The following is a 7,367-nucleotide window of genomic DNA, read 5'->3' as shown; positions in this document are numbered from 1 at the left end:
TAAAACCTTTTGCCCTACAGCTTCCATCTGGCTGTGGCAGAAAGTCCTTTGCTGTATGGGAAGAGATTCTGTGTGATACTGCAAGATCACAGCTGTCAGATAGATCCTGATCTGTCCTACTGAATGCATTATGCAGAAACAGCCAAGGTTTCTAATTTAAAAAATATCTCAAGTTTATGATTAACCACAATGAAATACTGTTGTGTTGGTTTGGATTTTTTATTTGTTTTTCCTATGGAGAAGATACTAGCTACTGTTCAAAAGAGCCCAAACTCTTCTGTCCAAATTTAGGTACAAACACTTCAAACCTGCTGTTTAAAGCATGAACAGTCTAAACAGATCCAAGCCTAAAAAAGCACAGTCTGACATTTGTATGCTTGTACAAATGTCAGTCCCATTTTTGAAGTGGACTTCGAGATTTAAACATCAGTCTCAACTAAAACAGGCACTGACTTTACTGCTCTTCTTCCCCTGACTTTATTTAGTGCAAAGATTTCTGCAACACTGGCTTCAAGATGACAGATTGATTGTTTCTGCTATAAGTCACAAGTTTCTAATGCTATTTTCCCAAACATCAAATTACAATTTGAGTGAAAGCAGGCCTTTCCAGACTTTTATGCAAAACAGGTGTTAGAGACCTGTTACTGTATTCCTACAGCATGAATTCAGCAAATTCAAGAATCCAATTTAGACATGACTAGAACACTCATGATTTGGCTGAGCAAGATCCAAGGAGGCAGAAATTACTGGATATGATCCTCTAAGACAGACTGAAAAAGTTGAGGGATTCCATTTTCAGAATAACTATTATCTTAACACAATCTGTTTTAAGGCAATCTGTTGCCCTTTTCAGCAGAGTGCATTTTAGGAAAAAACTCATTTTCCTTCAAAACTGTCAAAACACAAATCCTGCTTTTTGTATTGTTTGAGAGCAAAACCAGGTACAACTCTGCCTTCAAATTGCCATTGGCAGGAAGCCATTATAAATCATAGCCAGATTGAAAAAATAATGGTAAGCTTTAGCTGCACTTTTCTTCATGTCAAAATAAAAATCCTCTCAGAAGTGGTCTGAATAACTCTGTTTTTTTCTAGAGCACCCTCAGTGGCAGCATTTGAATTGTTAGCTTGGGCTAAAGTGTGTTGGGCATCACAGTAAGGAGTGCTGTACGACAATGGCAGCCAGCAGAGAGCCAGAGCCAGATGCCTCTTCTTGTCATTATGGGAATGATTTCTCTCCTGAGCCCAGAGGCATTCATCAAATATTTTCCATTGGGATTGTCTGTCCTCTCTCATATTTGTTTCTTGTACTAGAAGTCCAGTGCATTTTCACTATTCTTGCCTGAACCTGTCCTCTCCTTCAGCACTCAGTAATAAAGGACTCTATTGTACCTCTGGGTACAGCCAGGAATACTCTTCTACTGTTCTCTTCTTTGCCATGTGATTAGAGAGCCTTTCCAGAAGCAAACCTCCCACCTAACACAGCCAAGCAAAGTGTTCTTAACAACCAAAGGGGAAATGACCTGTGAATTTTTGACTGTGGCATTGAACATGAATTTGTTACATTTATTAAATTCTTGCACGCTTCAGATGTTGATGGGTTATTACCATGGTTTTTAACCCTTCATTTTTTTTGTTCTTCATTTCTGTGGTGATGTCAGGATGATCAGCACTCCACAGTCAATGTATAGGCAAGTCTGCTTTATCAGTTAATACAGGTTGTTTTGGAGGAACTTGCCTTGGTCATATAATTTATTTTCCTCAGCTGGATATTTCTTTTAAAGACTGTCAGATAATGTTCAGTGAGAGAATAAGCAGTGTCTGTCTGTATTATATCTTTTGTTTAAATCACATAGGAAGGACGGACAGCGTACAAGATCACTTCCTCCTTAAATTGTCAGCTCAAAATGTGGGTTTTTTTTGTGTGGCTAGCCATGCTTAAAACCCTTCCTTGAATTTTTTCTGCACAACCTCAGAGTCAGCAGACACACACTGCTCACATCTCTGAGGCATTTTTAGTCTCACCAGTGATCCATTTGTTGCCTTTTGGCTCTCCCACTGATTCATATGCTTCCTAAAATAGAGCTCACTATCTTTGTTCTGTTGTGACAAGTTACAAAAGAATTGGCAACATCAGTTTAGCACCAAGTAATATGAATCATATCATGCTTAGATGTGCTTGAAGTTCAACTATAAGATTACATCTAAGTGTAAATTACCATTATTTTTGAAAGATTTCTTAGTCTTTTCAGGGTACAAAGCCACACGCCATAATTCTGCATTGTTATTCTTTTCAGCCATAGATGTTTCTTACAAATACTGAGCCCAATGTTCCTCACCATAGCTCAGACCAATCCCAATTAAAAAAAAAAAGTCCAAAGGCTTCTGAGAGTAGAAAAAATAATGTCTATTGCAATGGAGGCTGAGGTGATCATGGTGCATAAAAAAGACACGAACTTTCCTGCACCCAGGTCTCAGGCACTGCATTTGTAACAAAGCAGTCAATACTTCACAATGTCCTTAGCTTGCACATTCCAATTCCATTTTAACATGGGATATATACAAATATATATGTGTCTTTGTGTATTTAATATTTTTTTTATGCAGTGCATTACAGCATATATGCATGTTTCTGTAGCTCACACACAAGAACACCAGCACTCTGTGCCAGCTGAGTGTGGCTGAATGAATAAATAATGTGGGAGGTCTTGTCTGTGGGGTTAAGCATTTCACAGGAGCCAGGTGTGAGCATCATCCTTGCCTACTGAATCTCTGCAGCTCAGGATCTGGTATTACAGCTATTTTTTCAGATAGCATTTCAAATTGGTCCTGGATAATAATGAATTTATGAGGTCTTAGTCTCTTCAAGATTTGTGCTAATGAAGCCTTCAGGCAAGGGACAGATTGTCCCTTCCATGTGCCCTTCCAGCTTGGAAGAGGTAATGTTCACAGATAGGTTTTGCTTCCCTACATAACAATATAACTCCCCAGGTGACAGCAGAGGTTTTAGTAAAAGTCATGTTGTGCAGCCATTGCAGTGAGAGAGCTGTAGCTCCAGGTTTAGCTGTGAACCTGTTGCGTGGCTTTGGGCAGACTGTGTAACTCTGCCTGAGTTCCTCCTGTGTAGGATGTGGTCGGGCAGCCAGGCACTCCACTGGGATGATGCAAGAGAGCTGTTTGCACTTAACCCTTCCTACTCTAGGCTGCCTAAGAACTTTTCAAATGGCTGTAAGTTGCTGGAAAGGTTCTTGGGTAAGGTGAAGTAGAGCTGCTCCTGGGATAATCTTCCAGCTGATAATTCAGCAGGTGTGAGGTCCAAAACATAGAGAAAGTAAGTTAGTATTAAATTCTTAAACAAATACACCAAAACATGAGTGACAGTATGACAGCAAGTGACAACTTGAGAATGATGCCTTCCTAGCACCTGGTATTTCCCAGGACTCAGCCCCAACAGCTGATGTGGTACAAACCATTTGTCTCACCTATGCCAGTGCTTCAAGGCATGATACCAAACATATTTTAAAGATACACCTTTCATCCTGCTGTAGTGAAAGTGCTGAAGTGTAATAAATAGCTTTTTATGAAAAAATTTCTGGCTGAAGCAGGGCCTTTCAGTGTCTTCCAGGGTTTTTGAAAAAACACGAGTGGTTGTGACAGAGTGTGGAATGTGTTGTGAGAAAACAGGCAGTTCAAGAGAACAGATAAATAAAAGACTCTGAAGTTGAAAGAACCCTTTTTCTCTGGATCTGAATTTTGGAACGTAATATCACTCAAATGTCAGTGTTTGAGTTATTAAAATGGTGTAATGAGATGTAATGGCCAGAGCTGCAAGGACAGTAAACACAACTGCACTATTATCAGGACAAGCTGAACTTCCAATGGTGCAACAGGTCAAACAGCTATAATCATAACACCGTACCTGGAACATGCTAAGGGGAGGCTGCACATGAACATAATGTACCTGGGCTCTGGGACTATAAATGGAGCAAAGTTGGAGATTTATAGATCCCAGGCATAAACCAGCATGATAAAGTTTAAAAAAATTTGAAGGTAAGATGGAAGAAACATAAGCTTAGCATTCAACCAAGCAATTTCACACCAGTTAACTGCATAGCTGAAAAAGATAAGAGGTTATTTAAGACTAGGAAATCCAATATTTTATGTCTGGTCAAGAATAATCCTCTGCAAGAAACACAGAGCAAATGAGTAGGGAGCAGCCCTGATGAAATATTCTGGATGTTGCATACTCTATCAAAAAAAGCAAACCACATAGTGAGAGGTACAAATATAAATAGAGGCAATAAAGCACATGAAGTGATTCCTCCACTTTCCCCAGTACTGGCAAAGATCAGTGGGAACTCAGCAAGCCTGGCTTGGGCAACCATGCTTGGGAGAGATAAAACATTCATCAAGCTACAGAGGAGACCAATGTGTATGATAAGAGTTCTAGAAAAAAATTACATGGGAAGATGGGACAAACAGGGGTGCTTGTTCTATTGAAGAGAAACCTAACAGAAATGTGAGAGCAGTCTTCAAAAAGAAAGATATTACAGATTAATAAGACATTCCATTGCAGCAGAAATAGGCTTTGGTTAGACATTAGGAAAAACTTTCTAAAAATAAGGCCAGTGATGCATTAGGCAAGATTGCCTGGGGATTGTAAATCTTTTTAAAAGAGATCAGATAAAACTTAGTCAGTAATGACAGAGATAAAATTTATCCATCTGTAAAGAGTGGGATGGTATAGATAACTTCTTGAGATACCTTTTAATCTCTATTTTCCATGTTCATCCACAAGATGAGTGTTTGTTTTTTTTCGGACTTGCTTGTTTATTCATGCTAGTCACTTGCTTCTTCATCTTAGAAATGGAAATCCCATTATTCAGTCCCAGTCAGAGCTGAGTTCAGGTTTTTCTTGTACTCTGTAGCAACACAATGTGACTGTTAAAGGTGCAAAGACATAAAGACAAAATTTAAAACTGTGTTAAATTAATAACTATGAGCAAACAATCATACCAGACTTATCATTGGCTTCAAATCAAAAGAGTTTATGAAAACAAGTCCTAAGTCGTGAGTCTTAGGTAATTCACATGGTCCCTTTGACACTTCAAAGAGACTGTGATGTTTGGATGAGATGTGCAATTTTACTGGGACAGGCAAGGCAGAGTCAGGAACAAACCATTTGGATCCACTCTCCAAAGCAGCTGTTCCCACTCTTTCCACATGAGAAGTAGGAGATCTGCCATGGTTTCACTGTGCTGCCAGCACCACTGACACTTTTATACATATCCACATCCACTGCCAGCAACATGGAGTCCCTCTCACACAAAGGAGGTGGCAGGTGGATTTCAAGAGTGCTCCCACTGAATCTCTGGGGTCTTCAGCAGAACGACTTGAGATGAGCTCAGCAGCACAGACCTCTTCCTGCCACCATGGATGCCTTTGGTGGTTTTCTTCCCCCAGTGCTCCTACAGCAGTGGAATCGAAGCATTGAACAGCTGAGCCTTCTGCCTGTATTCTGAAAAATTTGATCAACATTTGACTATGTTTCTGTCTCACTGCTCAGGATCTGGTATGACAGCTATAATTTTGGTTACTACTGAGAGAATTTTAGCTTGGCATCAAATTATTTAAACTCCATTACAGTGATCCTTGTTGGGACATGTTAAGGCACTTACCTCCTGAGCAAGTGCCTTACCAAAAGGATAAAATGCACCTATCTATTATGATTAATATTATTTTGCTAAAGATGGAGGGCACTTTGGCTGCCCTCTCCCCAGGTTGCTACAGCAACACACATCTGCAAAGAGTCATTCTTCTAATTGTGCCAATTAGGCTTATATAAGGGTATTTCAGTGATCCAAATGCTGTGGAAAGCACAGTCTGAGGTCTGGCTGAAGACAAACCTCATGCTCCAAATGCTAATGAAATTATTTTAAACCTCCTTCTGGTGTAACTGCATTAGTCACAGTGAGCAAGGAGCAGTGCAGTAGCTCACTGAGCTGGGCAGGTTTGCTTTACTCTCTGAGGGAAAGAAGCACATCAGGAGACTTCTGAAATGCTTCTCTGAAACAGAGGAAAAAAGTGAGCTTGCATTTTGTTTCCAAACATTATTTTGCTATCAAGAAAAGGAAATGAGAATGCAAACCCAGCATGTAAAGGGTTAATGAGATTAATGATTAATACTTTACATCCAAATGGTGCCAGATTAATGACTAATGCTTTGCACTATACATAACTTTTTTGAATAAAGCTAAATTGTGAAATACAGAGAGGTGCTCAGGTCAGCAACAGTGAAAGTGCAGTAACTGTCTGATTGACCCCTTTGACTGGAGCAATGTGGAAGCTGCAGGGCCACATGGAAACTTTGCAGCCAACAGCAGAGTCTTTCTCATGCAAGAAAATTAAGCATTCTACACAATAAAATTAAGCTAAGGAGTTTGTAATAACTTGCTGCTTATTTTATTAGCTTTATCCTCCAAGGGTGTTTTTGCAACCCAGATCATTATGTGTGAATAAGAAACACTTTTTGAAAACCTGGACTACTTGAGATGGTTGTCATTAAAACATTAGCAAAAGACACTGACTTGCTGTTATGTGACATTATAACACCACACTTGACGTGTTTTGCTGATGGTGTGACTCATCATAGGAGTTTCCTTGAGACTGGCTATTGGAACACCATCCAATTGCAATAACTGCTGTCTGAAACCTCCTGAAACAAAGAAAATGATATCTTTAAAGTGAGACAACTATGTCTAATTACAGCCTGTGATGGTCTTAAAATAACTGTCCAAACATAACAGTACAGTTGTTCAAATATGCAATTATATTAATCCAAAAGAAATTTAAAAGGTTCAAAAATCAACATGCTGACTCTTTCCAATTCTCATCATCTGTAGCAATGGGTTTACTGGTCAGGCTGGATTATTATTATTGTGTAGAATATGGAGATACAGGCTTTGCATACAATGTTTTCAGATTATACAGTCACAGAATCATAGATCAGCTTGGGTTGGAACGGACCTTAAATATTATCTAGTTCCACCCCCCTGCCCTGGGCAGGAACAACTTTCTATAGGAAAGTATAACAATGTCACTTTGAATAAAAGTTTATTCTCATTTTTTTTTCCCACTAAGTTGTTGGAGGCCACAAAGTAACTCACAAATGCATATTTGTATAAGATGGACCTTGAAATGTCTTCACATTAAAAGGTGATAGTAGCTTATATAAGGTAAAAGATGACAAAAGGACCCCTTACAGGAGACAAATCCCAATGCTACCTATATTTAAGAACTTCCTAACTTTAGGCTGAAGTATGAATCACCATGTTGGAGCAATTTATTTTACCCTTGCATCAGGCTGCCTA

This window comes from Agelaius tricolor, unplaced genomic scaffold, assembly GCF_023055355.1.
Source record: "Agelaius tricolor isolate 1412-34295 unplaced genomic scaffold, bAgeTri1.0.p SCAF_2, whole genome shotgun sequence".
In the NCBI taxonomy this organism is placed as follows: Eukaryota; Metazoa; Chordata; class Aves; order Passeriformes; family Icteridae; genus Agelaius; species Agelaius tricolor.
This window is presented reverse-complemented; position numbering follows the sequence as displayed.